The sequence below is a fragment of the Ailuropoda melanoleuca genome, chromosome 18 (genome assembly GCF_002007445.2).
Source record: "Ailuropoda melanoleuca isolate Jingjing chromosome 18, ASM200744v2, whole genome shotgun sequence".
NCBI lineage: Eukaryota > Metazoa > Chordata > Mammalia > Carnivora > Ursidae > Ailuropoda > Ailuropoda melanoleuca.
The window spans coordinates 4129123-4144997 of NC_048235.1; the positions used below are offsets into that span (position 1 = coordinate 4129123).

Below are 15875 nucleotides of genomic sequence, written 5' to 3' on the forward strand. Positions count from 1 at the left end.
GTTTGGCACCATGTCTCCTTTCAGGCTGACAACTTTTACAAGCATAGTGTGCTATAGAGGAACACTCTCAGCGCAGCAGACATGTGTTCCAGGGGTAGCACGGTTGCCTCAGGCTGAGGTGAGTTTGGTTGGGTAGCGGAAGGACAGAGTGTGTACCAGTTTCACAAAAGTCAGGTGGTCCACTTCTGCATGTAACTGATAGTTCGCATGCCTGCCATCCTCACTTGTTCAAAGTCAAACTAGTTTTATAACATATAGAAGAGCCAAATTTTCCAGAACACCAAAGCAATTTGGAAAGTAACTTTTCTGATTCTCCAAATGCTTGCGGTAAGAGTACAAGGGACTTGAATCATTTTCCCATAATTAGTTTCAGTTCTGGAGGTCTGCCCCTTCTCCCTAACCCTACTGACTTGCATGCATGTCTATTCCAATGGAAGCTAGTGGAAAATTCCTATCCCCTTTCACTCCACTGTCATGAGTTATAAAAAGCATGTCATTCAGAATTGACTTTTTCTTCTGCATGCTTGAATTTTTACTCACAACTTAAAGGGGAAAAAAAAATCCTTTCAGGAGATATTTCTCTTTCAATGGGGTGAGGGTCCCAGTATCACTTTGAGTCACCATGAAATGGCTGACTCACTTTGCCTCATCTTTAGGATTCAGATGTTTACATCAAGGAGTGCTTTTTGAGGGATAGTATATGCTGGTGTAGTACACCACCACCCCCTTTTCAGAGCTGCCGGGTTCTCATTCACACAAGGCACTTAAGATGGACATCTTCGTGGACTAATTCAGTGGGAGCAAGCAGCTCACTGCAAGTGAGGTTGAGGGGTAAGGCCATGCAAAGGAACCGATGGGAATGAGGGGTGAGGGGACAAGCAGGAAGTGGGAATGAGGGGTGAGGGGACAAGCAGGAAGTGGGAATGAGGAGAGGGGGACAAGCAGGAAGTGGGAATGAGGAGAGAGGGACAAGCAGGAAGTGGGAATGAGGAGAGAGGGACAAGCAGAAAGTGGGAATGAGGAGAGAGGGACAAGCAGGAAGTGGGAATGAGGAGAGAGGGACAAGCAGGAAGTGGGAATGAGGGGTGAGAACACAGGGGAAGTGGGACTGAAGGGTGAGGGGACAAGCAGGAAGTGAGAATGAGGGATGGGGGGCAGGCAGGAAGTGAGAATGAGGAGTAAGGGGACACACAGGAAGTGGGAATAAGGGATGAGGGCACATCGGAAGTGGGAAAGGGGTGAGGGGACACACAGGAAGTGGGAATGAGGGGTGAGGGCACATGGGAAGTGGGAATGAGGGGTGAGGGGACACACAGGAAGTGGGAATGAAGCATGAGGGGACACAAAGGAAGTGGGAATGAGGGGTAAAGGACACACGGGAAGTGAGAATGAGGGTGGGGGGCACACAGGAAGTGGGAATGAGGGGTGAGGGGACACACAGGAAGTGGGAATGGAGTGAGGGGCACACAGGAAGTGGGAATGAGGGTGAGGGGCACACAGGAAGTGGGAATGAGGGTGGGGGGCACACAGGAAGTGGGAATGAGGGTGAGGGGCACACCGGAAGTGGGAATGAGGGTGGGGGGCACACAGGAAGAAAGGAGCAGTAGCAGAGGTTTTCCTATTGTTAGGGTTTGTTTGTTTCAATCAGAGTATGAGTCATTTCACCCTCATTTTTCAACCAGAAATCACTGTGGTTGCTGCTATGATTTGGTCTTGACTCCTACAAGCCAGTTTAATTTTATCAGTGGTAGTGAATTCTTGAAAGTTTCCCTCAGCTGTAGAAATCTGGTTTCAAATTAAAGTGGTCTAAATGCCAGCTTAAACTTTGTGGCTTAGCATCTTTGTTGAATCCCCTCAGCAGAAGGACCTACACTGGAGTTTTGGCTGCTCTGTGGGATTCAAATTATGAGCAGTTGGTTCCAGTGGAATCTTGGCTCTCTTCTGGAGCGACTTTAGGAGTACTTTGGCCTAAGGAGTTCAAAGTTAGAACTTAAGTAAAGGACTCATTCAAAATGTCTGTCCTGCATCCTGGCATTTTCCGGGTATGTGTAGACCTCTTCCTCAACCCTTGTGTCATTAGTCCCCTGGAGCATGGATGTCTTTGGGGGAAAAGTTCATGCCAGCTTAGAAAATTTGCTGAAAATCCCAGTGATGAACTTAAAGCTGGGATGTGCATCCTCATCTTAAACTTTACCCCCAGCGGCCACGAACTTTCCTCCGGCCCATGTCAGAAAAGCAGCTCTTGGTCTTCCGTGGCCCTTGTGCTGTGCATCTCAATGGCCCCATAACTGCTCACGAAGCCAGCTCAGGCCAGCTCCCACTGGTAGAGGAGGTGAGCTATGGCACAGAAAGTGCACCTTACAGGTTTTCATAAGGATGACCATAAAGCATACAAACTGAAGCATAATATTATTATAGAAAGACTTGAAAACAGAAGGAAAGCCATGGTGCTCCCAGACACAAGCTGTAATCTGGAAAACTGTCGAGTGTGGAACCATCTCTCTTTCTGATGAGGCTGGAAAATTCACGTGTTGTCAGGGAAGTGGTGAAGATTGGAAAGGCCAGAGAAAGTCATGGATGAGTACTTGACAGTCTCTTTGTTTTATCCCCACCCTATCTTCTTGTTAACCTCTGATTTTGGAGGTTATGGAATTACATGTGGAGGAAGAGACCACTCCTCAACGTATTTTCGGCAGAGTAGATTTCATTTGAGGGCAGATTAGTCTTGGAAGTCATTCAAGGCAGCATTAAGTCCATCCAACTGTATAGATTCCAATGATAACAGTACATGGGTGTGTCCAGTTAAGAAGTGTTGACTTTCATGAAAGAACCCAGATATCCCTCTACAGCAGTACCATGGGTACATAAACTATGTCATACAACGAAACACTGTCTGTCAACAGCAGTACCACGGGTACGTGAACTGTGTCGTACGACAAAACGCTATCCGTCGACAGCAATACTGCAGTACATGAACTGTGTCGTACAACAAGACACTATCCATCGACAGCAGTACTGCAGTACATGAACTGTGTCGTACAATGAAACACTGTCCATCGACAGCAGTACTGCAGTACATGAACTGTGTCATACAACGAAACACTGTCCATCGACAGCAGTACTGCAGTACATGAACTGTGTCATACAACGAAACACTGTCCATCGACAGCAGTACTGCAGTACATGAACTGTGTCATACAACGAAACACTGTCCATCGACAGCAGTACTGCAGTACATGAACTGTGTCATACAACGAAACACTGTCCATCGACAGCAGTACTGCAGTACATGAACTGTGTCATACAACGAAACACTGTCCATCGACAGCAGTACTGCAGTACATGAACTGTGTCATACAACGAAACACTGTCCATCGACAGCAGTACTGCAGTACATGAACTGTGTCATACAACGAAACACTGTCCATCGACAGCAGTACTGCAGTACATGAACTGTGTCATACAACGAAACACTGTCCATCGACAGCAGTACTGCAGTACATGAACTGTGTCATACAACGAAACACTGTCCATCGACAGCAGTACTGCAGTACATGAACTGTGTCATACAACGAAACACTGTCCATCGACAGCAGTACTGCAGTACATGAACTGTGTCATACAACGAAACACTGTCCATCGACAGCAGTACTGCAGTACATGAACTGTGTCGTACAATGAAACACTGTCCATCGACAGCAGTACTGCAGTACATGAACTGTGTTGTACAATGAAACACTGTCCATCGACAGCAGTACTGCAGTACATGAACTGTGTCATACAACGAAACACTGTCCATCGACAGCAGTACTGCAGTACATGAACTGTGTCGTACAATGAAACACTGTCCATCGACAGCAGTACTGGCAGTACATGAACTGTGTTGTACAATGAAACACTGTCCATCGACAGCAGTACCACGGGTACATGAACTGTGTCATACAACGAAACACTGTCCGTCAACAGCGGTACCACGGGTACATGAACTGTGTCATACAACGAAACACTGTCCGTCAACAGCGGTACCACGGGTACATGAACTGTGTCGTACAACGAAATGCTACACAGTAATGGAAAAGGGCAAATTTTACAAGAACATGGATGAATCAGAGGAGTAATAGAATGGACCAAATAAGAATACGAAACCTAAAACTTAGCAGAATTAACCTTTAGTGACGGAGGACAGATGGTGAATAGCCTTGGGAGGAAGAGATATAGTAGTACCCCTTCTCTGTGGCGGGGGGGGGGGCACATTCCCAGACACCCAGTGGAAGCTTGAAGCCACAGATAGTACCAAACGCTATATATTCTGTGTTTTGTCCTGTACACACATCTTATGATAAAGTTAACTTCTAAATTAGGTAGAGTAAGATATTAACAACCGATAATGAAATAGAGCAGTTATAAGAATATGCTGTACAGGAAGTTATGTGAATGTGGTCTCATATGTTTTGTCTGGACTCACCCTACTTGTGCCGATGTGAGGTGGTACAAAGCCTCCGTGATGAGATGAAGTGAGGTGAATAGCATAGGCCTTTCGACTGAGTGTTAGGCTAATACTGACCTTCTGAGGACAGGTAGATAGGAGGAACATCTGCTTCCCGACTGTGGCTCAGTGCAGTCTGAGGCATGCCTCATGCAGCGGTATAAATGAATAAATGTGAAGGCAAGGGCTGACCTTGTCCATCCGCGTGTTGGAGAGCATTGTGTATGTGTGCATACAGGAATAAGTTCCTGCTCTTTAAGCCTCGTTTTGCCCATCCCTATTCCCGCAGGGCTGCCTGTGAAAGAGTTACCTTTTGATTTTAGCACCTGCCCTTGCTTATTAACAAATCCCTTCCTATGTCTGAAAACATAGCCAGGTATGTGCCATTGTCTCCAAACTTCGCTGGCTGCCATCTTGCTGTTACGATGCTTGTGTGTCTGGTGATGCCAAAGGGTGGCAGCTACCATGTGTGCTTACACAATGTCATATTGACGTTTAAATCATGTGGGTTTTACCATTTGTAGGAGTGTAGGTTCCAGTCTTGAGAGTGAAAAAGCAAAGCTTGGGAGGGGTGGGGGTGGAACACTGCCATTGATCGAAGGGCTTTGAAAGAAGACACACTGGGTCTGCTGGCAGCCTGGTATCTTTGGACCCTAGCAAGTCACTTCACACCTCAGCACGCCTCCAGGGCTAAGATGGAAGTAAGAATATCCACCCAGATTGGTCTCGCCATATTTGCTCTTCCTTGTGGCGTGGTCATTCTTTGGGTGTGACCATCCTGTGTGGTGTCAGAGCAGCAGGTGTCAGGGGAACACTGCAAAGCCTATCAGCTCTCCCAATCCATGCAAGGAGATACGTGGACTTCCATTTAAATCTTTTGACAATGTGTGTTATTATAAGAAGCTCCAAAATAAAGCAACTTGACTGTGGTTTGGGCAGCTGTGTACCATCTGACAGCACTCTGAGCTTGAGTTTTCTCTGTAAAGGAGGAAGAGAGTATCAATGGGCTGTCACTCCGTCGTAAAGGTGACGTGTGCCAGCTGCCATCATGATGCTGATCGCTGCCCGCTCTCTCGTGGTACAGCAACAAGGTCATAGCGCCGCCAAAGAGGGAAGTGCCTTTCTCTGGTTTGACCTGTACTGACTGCTGTCACATGAATGGTATCCTTTTTGCAAGAACTCTGTAGACTTTTTAAACAAACAAGTGAAAGATGCTGGCATCACAGTAATGAGCCAACAGCCCCCTTGTTTTTGAAGAGGTAAGTGGTGCTAGCTTATCTCCGTGGCTGTTGTGGCTGACCTGTGTGGCCAACTTAGGATTTTGAATCCCCTAAAACTGACATGGATAGAGAAAGGATTCCAGCTCTAAGACTTGTTTATTCAACAAGTATTTTCACTATTTCTTCTTTCTCATTCAGGACCACTGACTTGAATGGTAATGCATTTCAGGGTGAGGAAGGGTAAAGGAAAGTAGCATTCTGTACTTTAACTCTGTGTTGCAGACGTAAAACCTCCGTGGCCTGGGGCAGGCTAGTCATGCAGTAATAAATAGGTTCTATGTATTAAACATTGCCCAATTAGAGGAAAAAGCGCATATGGATTTACTGTGTTATAACCCAGAAGGGGACCATATTTGAAAGTATGGACAATCACACATTGCAAAATGACCAGTGGTTATTTGAGGGAATGGTGTTCTGATTAATCCTGGTTCTTTAACTTATAACCTAATTATCTCAGCCATCAATGCTTTTAAGAGCATTTTATTCTTATATAAGTTAGGTTAAAACCAATTCTGTTTGGGAATTCCTGTTAGTAACACTTTAGTAAGTTTAAATCTGGATAAGCTTTAAAAATGTTTTAGTGAATTTAACAATCTCTTTCTTAGTAACTAAAAATAAAAAGGAATTTCATATACATGCACCAAAGGTTAAGCATAGATAATTAGCTTGTGGTCAGAATTTGATTATGTTAATTCAGCAAAGTATCTTCTCTCCAGCAGCATTTTTTGCACTAGAATTTCTCATTAAGAAGACCAGTTTGCATAGGGAAGTTTTAAGCTACATCTGTATATAATCATTTTCCAAGATTCCGAAGACTAGATAGTAGTTAATAAAACTCAAAGGAATATTCCGATTATCTTCAGACTAATGTTTATAATTATCCAGCAGACAACCAAGAATTGATAGTATCTGTTGATTCCACAAATCTAATGGCAGAGAAAATACTTACAGGAGCCCAGAGGAAATGATACCTCTTAGGAATTTTGAATCTTTTTTACCCAGACATGTGGCTTGACTAGTTAACTCCAGAATGCCCACTCAGAAGGCAGTTTGAGGACCGCCCTTCCATAAAAACAGAATCGACAGAAGGGCAGCATTGCTTATGACTTATTGGAAGCTGAAGTGATAAAAAATACACTTAACAATAAAGTTTGGCTGTTTTAATGGGATCCGTAGCTCTATCCGTGAGCGTGGTGGAGCGCCATAGGCAGGTAGTACAGAAGAGGTCGTGGAGAGTCTCAGAGCAGGGTGTTTCTAGAGAGGCACCCAGCCGCGTGGTATAGACACTTTCTGTATGCACTTGCAATGGGCCTTTTCCATGTTGAAAGGAAGTTCATTATCTTACAGGGGAAGATGTGCTTTGAGGGGTACAACTCAAAGGTGTGAGGTCTGCTCATTCAGCCTGATAAGAGTGAGTGGAATTGTAATCTTGAATATGAGAGACAGTACAGATCTTGGTAACTGTGTTTCTGGTGTTGTTATTAAAGTAAATTATAATTACAGTCCCTGAAATAGTGCAGCACCATACAGTTTCCACCTTGCTTTTGCACTCATCACCTTATTTGAAACACATAATCCCTTAGAGTCCTGCTGCTGCCTTATGTTTCTGAAGGTGCACAGTGGGGCTTTTAGCCGGTTAACTTAGTTGAATAAGGCAAGGGGTTACTAAACAAATGTAGTTAATCATGTTAAAAAAAAAAAAAGGCACTTCCTAAGTGAAAAGGCTACGTACTGCATGATTCCAACTGTATGCATTCTGGAAAAGACAAAACTCTGGACACGGTGAACAGATCAGTGGTTGGCAGAGGTTTGGAGGAAGGGAGGGAGGAGTAGGTGGAGCACAGAGGGTTTTCAGGGCAGTGAAACTACTCCGCATGGCACTGTAACGGTGGATACATTTGTCCAGACCTGTGGGTGCACGACACCAAGAGTAACTTTGACATAAACTGTGGACTCTGGGTGATAAAGGTGTGTTAATGGAAGTCCATCAGTTGCAATGAAAGGACCACTCGGTGGGGGTCACTGAGAACAGGGGGAGCTATGCATGTATGTGGGGGCAGGGGGTATACAGGAAATCTCTGGACCTTCTGCTTAATTTTGCTGCGAACCTAAAACTGCTATAAGAAAATAAGTCTTTAAAGTCATTTACTACATATAAAGAGGAACAAATGAAATAACAACAAAAAACTGGTATTCTCTAGCCTCACATTGCATGGGTTATATAGTTAATTAAACATGCAGACACCAGGGCGTCCAGGTGGCTCATTCCGTTGGGCGTCTGCCTTCAGCTCAGGTCATGATCTCAGCGTCCCAGGATCAAGTCCAGCATCGGGCTCCCGGATTAGCGGGGAGCCTGCTTCTCCCTCCGCCCCTCCCCCTGCTCCTATTCTCTTTCTCTCAAATAAATAAAATCTTTTAAAAAAAATAAATAAACATGCAGACACAAAGCCCGAGAAAGTAACTTCAAAGGCATGCTTGTCCATCAATAATAGTATTGACTTCACATGTAAACATGATTTATATTTGGATTTGTTTGAATCTGAATAGTTGTATCCAAGATATGTCTTCTTTTGGTGTAAAATGCCTTTTTTTTTTTTAAAGATTTTATTTATTTTTGTGAGAAAGAGAGCAGGAGCCAGGGGGGCGAGGAGTGGGGAGAGGGAGGCCAGAGGGAGAAGCAGGCTCCCCACTGAGCAGGGAGCCCAATGCGGGACTGGGATCATGACCGGAGCCCAAGGCAGAGGCTTAACCAACTGAGCCACCCAGGCGCCCCCATATAAAATGTCTTTATTCCAAATTCAGGAGAACATGAGCATGTCATTCCCTTTGTTCTGGTCTGGCTGAATTTCTGGGGCTGGCTTGGGCTAAAATGAAACCCCTAAAGTGAGCTCCATTTTTTTCATCTCTTTCTTGTTCTTCAGAGGCTCCCAAACCCCTCTTCCATGTCTTGGAACAGAAAGACCATCAGACTCACTGTCCTTCACAGAGTCCCGCACAATTCAGCAGGTTGTACTGAAGAGTATGGCCTCCTTGTTGTGCGTTCGTGAAATGGGACAACTTCACTACACATTTTTCTTTTCCTTTTTGCTTTGAACCTAATTACCAATATGTACTTTCAGCTGCCAAAGTAGAAACTTCTAGAGTGGAACATCTTGGGCCCAGTACCAAGTGTTAGTTAGTGGCTTCCAGAAGCCAATGCACAGTTCAGGTTTCCCCTTCATTCCTGGCATTTGCTGGAACAATAGTAATGGGGATGCCAGTGTCCACCCTGGAATACTGAGTACTTAAGACAGGGTGATGGGGATGGTAGGTTCTGTCACCAGGCCAATCACCACAGTAAGTCACCCTCACATCGAGAAGACGGCTAATATGTGAACAGGTATGAATATGGTCTAGATGGAATGTAACAAAATTGAGAAATGGAGAGGCTGAATGCTTGTCTCCTTTTTAGACTTTATCGATATTCTCTACCTAAAAAATATAACTTATGAATATTCTCATATAAAATGATGCATTCTCAAAGAAACTGTGTCAACATGATAAAATAATGTATTTTCTAAGACCTATATATCTTGATATCTCTTCCCTTAAAAATCACCATTGTCCATGAAAAAATGTAACATGACGTCATAATAAATATCAGGTTATATTCTTAACGTATATACTTAGTTGGTTCGAGTGTTGGTTTTTTAAATATTAAATATTGGCTGTGACTACTTTGTAGTGTTAAGTTGTCAGGTTAATGTCAAGATTTCAAAAGCAATTCATAGGCTCTGAAAAGTTTGTTCAAAGGGAGGACTGAGGCTGATTTTGGAGCAAAGTAATTACCATCCCAGGAGCCCCCCCCCCGGGGCTGGTCCCATGGAGGTTTTAATTAGGTTCTAGTTGAATGGCAAAGATAATGGTTGTAGCTGGTTGAAACAGCATGATGGTAAAAGGATTAGGCCCACTCCTCAGGGGACTTTAATAGATTTCACATCTTTCATTAGCTGGTGTGTGCCAAGATTAGGATAAGAAAGAAAGGTGATTTCATGGGGAAATATCTAATTAAAATACTAATTTGCAGACAGCTAGCATACCTGAGTCAGAGTTAGGTGGTGGAGAAAATAATTGTACATTCATAGGCATCTATAGGCACTAAATATTAAGGACAGTCATTCCAGAATGATGGAATTATACATAGCATGTATCTTCTGTTCACCATTTGTATGCTCTGTTTTCTGTAATAACCATGTATCCCTTTGGTGACAAGGAAAAATGACCTTTCAGAAGGAGTTTGAATTGATTTTCTTTTATGAAAGAGGTTTCAGTGAAGTGACCAAACTGGTAACATCACCCTTCTCCACCCCTGCTCTCCAACACTCCTGTTCTCCTTTACCAGGTCTTTCCCTTGTCGCTCATTTATTTTGTGTAGTGCTTCCTACCTTTGGACACACGTCCTGCCAGGAACGCCATGCTATAACATAGCAAGTCCCCACCAGGGCCAGACCCTTGGTCGTTGACCTCGCCTCACTGATTTATTCTGAGTGCTAGAATGCCTCTAAGACACATGGAGACTTTCAATAAATATTTGTTGAACAAATAAATGAACTTTAATGGCTCCTGCCCAAAAGGAGTGGGAGGGGGTAGAGTGGAATTCATTCATTTACGTTAGTGGACTAAGAAGTAACGCTATATTCATATTCATTCACACATCTCCCAACAGTTTGCTGTAGTTTTTTCCAGCCCCATGGAAAATTCTGTTTTTTGTCAAAAGGGGGAATGTACGTGCCTTTCCCTGTTTGTTTTCCTCTCTCTAGGTAATCCATACAAGACTTCCAAACTGCAAAGCACATCGATATTATCTTGACCCATGTTTATGAGTGATTAAAAATAAATAGGATTGTATCTATCATGCCTGTGTTCTAGGGATAGTCTTGGGACAAAATGGGCTAAGGTGTGGAAAGTCCTTTAACGTGGTTCAGCACTACCTGGTAGCAGCCCCCAATAACTCTATTACTAATGCTACTTTCGTGAGAAAAGTGTGATTGGGAAGCTGAGTAGCTCTCTTTTTATCAGAAGAATTCTAGAATAATTTAGGAGAAAAATCTTATTGTCAGGTTCGTTCAAGTCAAAGAAGGATGTAGTGAAAAGAATATATATATATGTGTATACACACACACATATATATATAACTTCTTATGTTTAGTAAAAAACAAATTATATTTTGTAGGTGTAGATGCATGTAATAAGCATATATGTACATATAAGAGAGATAATAGTTTGCAGAGTTGTCATCATTAAGTAACACAGATATTCTGCAATTATGAGCACCTGATTTGGAAAATCTGTACATGTCCATGATTCATTGCATATACCCTCTAGGTCTCAATTCAGGAAATCCCAGAGCTGTGCAGGCTGTGGTGTCATTTGGTGGCCAGATTACAGGACAATATTAGCTACCTTTCTTCTGTCAAAACAGTCATGCAATAATACCGCCCCTTTTCCATATCTTGACTGAGCACTTGTGGGTAGTGTCTCTCTCCCTCGCCTCTGTCTTTCCCTCTGTCTCTCTCCCTATCTCTCTGTATCTCTGTCTCTCTCTAACTCTATCTCTGTGTCTCTTTTGTGTGCACACGTGCACACACATACACACACACCCCTTTACTTCATCTTCTTTACCTCAGTCTTCCGAATTTTGCTTTTTCCCTAAATAAAATCTCTTTCTTTCAACCTCTTTCCACATCGTTTGTGATCCAAACAAGGTATCATGTCACAGTGGTATAATGACATCACACATATTTTAAGAAGAAGGAAATTCATGCGTTTTCATGTTAAATCTGTTACAGTAAAGGGCTAGTGTAAATGTGCTCATCTAGAAAAAGGGGGCTGAAGATTAGGGAGACGGAGAACTAGGGAACGGTTTGACTTGTTTATTTTACATTGCCCATATATTACTTTCATAACATTTTTGCTTTTTTTTTTAAGTTATCCATATGGTGGTAGGGTTGATTGAAACTGTTGTTTTTCAATTACAAATACACGGGATTTCAGTTATAGATTAAAATCAGGACTCTGGGCCAGCCTGAGCATAGGATCACCATTTATAAGGTCATTCATTCCCTTTCATGTTCCTGTGCAGTCACTGACTTACAGATAAACTTTTAGATCACAACCTGTTTGTAAACTGTAAAAAACTACATCGATGAAAGTAAATCAATGTTCAAATTTTAGTATGGAGACTTTATGGATTACCCAGTGTCTAAACAGGAAGTAAGATATTATGGAAGTTATATATAGCTCCACTTCCTAGTTCTAGACTCTGCAGGCAAGTAATCATCTCCCCACCGTGTGGTACCATTTAATGAGCAGAGGCTACTTGACCATGGAAAGCAAATATTATATAAACAACATATACTGTGTATACTAAATATTTAGTGTGTTTTATATAATGTACATAGTAAGCACACATTGTACTATATATATCTTACATGATACAGAGTAAACATTATATTATACCTGTATTTTCCAAACTTAAAAATGTTGTACTTCCTCTCCCATTGTGAAACTTCAGTCATCTCTTTATTCCTTACTATATGTGATGTTAATATATAATTAAATAACAATAGTAATCATTTCCCTGCCATCAGAAATAGAGGCTTTCTGCAGCTTGAATGCACAGAATTTGCTAATACTGAACACAGTCATATTTCATGATTCAAGATACAACAGAGTATAGGAGTGGCAGCTCTGCTACAGTCCTGCTGTAGACCACTGGCTATGGATATGGTGGGATTTTTTTTTTTTTCTTTCCTTTAGGGAACCAAGCTCTAGTTTATTTGTTTGAATATACAGCCAAGGAGTGTTTTGCAACCACACATGATAAAATACACAAGCTCCCTCTCCACCTTCCTCCACTGCCGCCAGGATGGGGGAGGTGCTGGTGGTCTGAATGCACCTGAGCCTCTCACCATCAGTTTTTCCCATTGACAGCAATTTTGTTTTTAGCAGCAAAAGTGCATTGTCCGCTATGCATCCACTGAAGAATAGTAGTACCTCCTACCTTATTAAAAGCATATATTATTATTAGTTTTATTTTATTTTTTTTAAAGATTTTATTTATTTATTTGACAGAGATAGAGACAGCCAGCGAGAGAGGGAACACAAGCAGGGGGAGTGGGAGAGGAAGAAGCAGGCTCATAGCAGAGGAGCCTGATGTGGGGCTCGATCCCGTAACGCCGGGATCACGCCCTGAGCCGAAGGCAGACGCCCAATCGCTGTGCCACCCAGGCGCCCCTATTATTAGTTTTAGAGAAAGAAAAGAATCTAGATTCAGGTTTATAGTGCCTACCCTGTACTTCTTTCATTAAAAAAAAAAAAGGAAATGTTTACATCAATTTAATAGGCATTAGCTTTATTTTTCAAAACATTCTGTTTTAAAGCACAATAGGCTTTGCAGTTGTTTATAAATTTGAGGTATTCATCAGTGTGAAATAATTGTTTATTTCCTTTCCCTATTTCCTCTTATCGGAAAAAAAAATACATTTGGTCTCCAGGCAAGATAAAATCCACTTTGCTAAGTTATTTGTCAGTTTTTATAGTGAGTTTAGTATCACTGGGGCAGAGGTTTAGAATAGTTGCAGGATTAGCCAGGGAATGTGACATATAATGTTTTTTTTAGGTCATCATGGTGTATTTGGTAAACTGTCATGCATTTGTCTTTTCCTTGTTTAACCACTGAGCAGAGAGTGAGCCCTCCCTGCATGGCTCCATTCATATTCCTCTGCACTCATTCAGAAGTCTGACACCTCCTTTGCCCGGCAGATTAAAGGGGCAATGTGGTATCTCTTGATGTGTACTAAACAGCTTTCTTAGTCCACGTTCCGTAGGCAGTGCTAGCCACTCAGGAGATGACCTACTAGTCATCTGCCCTGAAATTCACCAGAATGTGGTCTTATTTTCCTTCTTAACAAGTTTTCTTAAAATCTTAGGTTTCTCACCCTGCCACCCCCCAGAGACCCCTCTAATTTTTAGTGTTGATCAGAGAGAGAGAGGAAATATGAAACATTACAAAAACAAAACAAAACAGTCCTAAAGAAAGGGAAATATAAGAAACAACGAAAAACACAGAATTGCACTTTTTCTCTCTGGGCTAGTCTAGGAATACGTGTTAGATTGTGATGTTGAACCTTTAATCCTGTGGCTTATCTATCATTCCATTTATATATTATTTTCTCCCTTATGAGAAACACAGTGTTTATTATCACAGGTGACAAAACACAGCAATGAAAAACAAGCAGAGAGGTTACATTTAACCACTTTAAACAGGTTTCATATTTGCTTTTTTGGCTTTCATTCCCAAACGAGGAGCCTGTGAACAGTGGACGAACACAGACTTTCTCAGGTGCACATCACCCAGATAGGCCAGGTGGACAGGTGCTGCTGAGCCGATGAACAGATAAACATGATGTCACTGTTGGTGATCATTTAGTGAGATAGCTAAAGAATCTAGAAATGCCATTGTGCCCCTTTTCAAATATTTACTAATTGAACCAGGAAAGGAAAAAATGTTGGTCTCTTCACGTAGAATTTCTTGTCCCTTTCCTTCTTTAAACAGTGTCTCAAAGCTCCAAGAGAAGGGGGTTGTTTATCTAAGAAAGAAGTATGAGCCTTGACTATGGATTTTTTCAGGTATACTTACTGTGAGCGTCATTGAGCAAATGCAATTCAGCAACCTTGCATTTGGCAGAACACTCTTTCGGGTTTCTTGACTGTTTATTTTGAGAGAGGATTTACCAGTCGGGCAGAGGAGGGTGTTTACTACGTATGATGTATGTTCCGTCTCTCGCCGTGGCTATTAGCCTGGCGTGGCCACAGTGCATAGCGGGGCAGGGGCGGTTCAGCGAGAGCAGGACAATTTAGAAAGAAATGGGACGTCTGAGTGAGCGGGCGTTTAGCATGCAGTCTGTCTTCCAAGTATTTGAACCTGTGTTGCTGTCTGTTTTTAAAGTACATCTGTGAACGAACAGCTTCTTTTTATGCACATCTATGAATTATTGAAGATTTTAAAAGCGCGCACCATAGGGACCTTCTTAGGAAAAGAGGAAAACCTGGGAGAGAATTTGCCCAGAAGGGCCAGTGCCTTCAAAGATAATGAGTAATGAGTTGTGTATTAGACAGCAGGCTTTTCTGATAAGTGTGTGTTGTTTTCTGTGTCTGCATTGAAGTGACCGCTCTGCTTGTTGTGGACGCAGTGCTGAGGGCACTCATTCATTCCGGCTTAGACTCAAGTAATAGTAACTTGCTCGTTTCCTCTCTGAAGGTAGGACAGCTAATGAGAAACACAGATTCGGAGCCAAGATCTATTCTAAGATTAAGATAAAGTATCCTAACAGAAAGTTTATGGGGAAATGAAAGGCTGAGAATTCTTAAGGGGCAAGGTCTTGAATGAAGTGAATTAGCTTGGTAAATAGTACCGTCTCTACTGTGTAAGCACCGTGATGTACTGTCATTATAATATTTAATGATTAATCTATTGACATAATTTGTTTAAGCTCCCTTTAAATACATATATAGTCCATATCAAGAAAAATTTCAGGGTGACTTTGGGTTTTGTAGAAATAGCCCCCACACGTACATGAGGAAAATGGTTACTCGTGAAAGAAAAACCGAGCTTTCAATATCCTGTTTGGGTTGATGTCTCTATGAAACGTCCGTGAAACTGTATCACTGTAGCCCTGAGAACATGACCATCTTGTCACGGCAGAGCTGCGGTGAAATGCCCTGCGCACCCATCCCACGTGGGGTGACCTTCACAGCCCGAGGCTCCAGCTGAGGGGCTGGGTGCCGGACATGCCCTTGGACGCTTGCGAAACTCACCCCATTTACAAAACGACAAACCCTTCAGGGTAAAGCCCTCAGGTTCTGAGAAGCATAAAGTCTGCTTTATTAAATTTCCTTTCATTTACCAAGAGTCGCAGTCTATTTTAGTAAATAAATTCAGGAAATTGGTAAAGCACTTTACTCCATCCGTTATGTCTCAGTAATTAGCATGATTGTCATGTTTTTCCTGGCTCCTGGCTCCGGCACCACAGTTGCTTACAGCTCCCCCCTGCCCCCGCCCCCCCCCA

General features: G+C 42.6%; 2 protein-coding genes across 6 annotated transcripts in view; one reads left to right on the forward strand and one right to left on the reverse strand.

Annotated features, from left to right (window-relative positions):
• The window catches only part of MCPH1 (microcephalin 1), a 242530-nt gene that overhangs the window by 154064 nt on the left and 72591 nt on the right, over window positions 1–15875 (forward strand). The window lies entirely within an intron of this gene.
• The window catches only part of ANGPT2 (angiopoietin 2), a 55395-nt gene that overhangs the window by 38306 nt on the left and 1214 nt on the right, over window positions 1–15875 (reverse strand). The window lies entirely within an intron of this gene.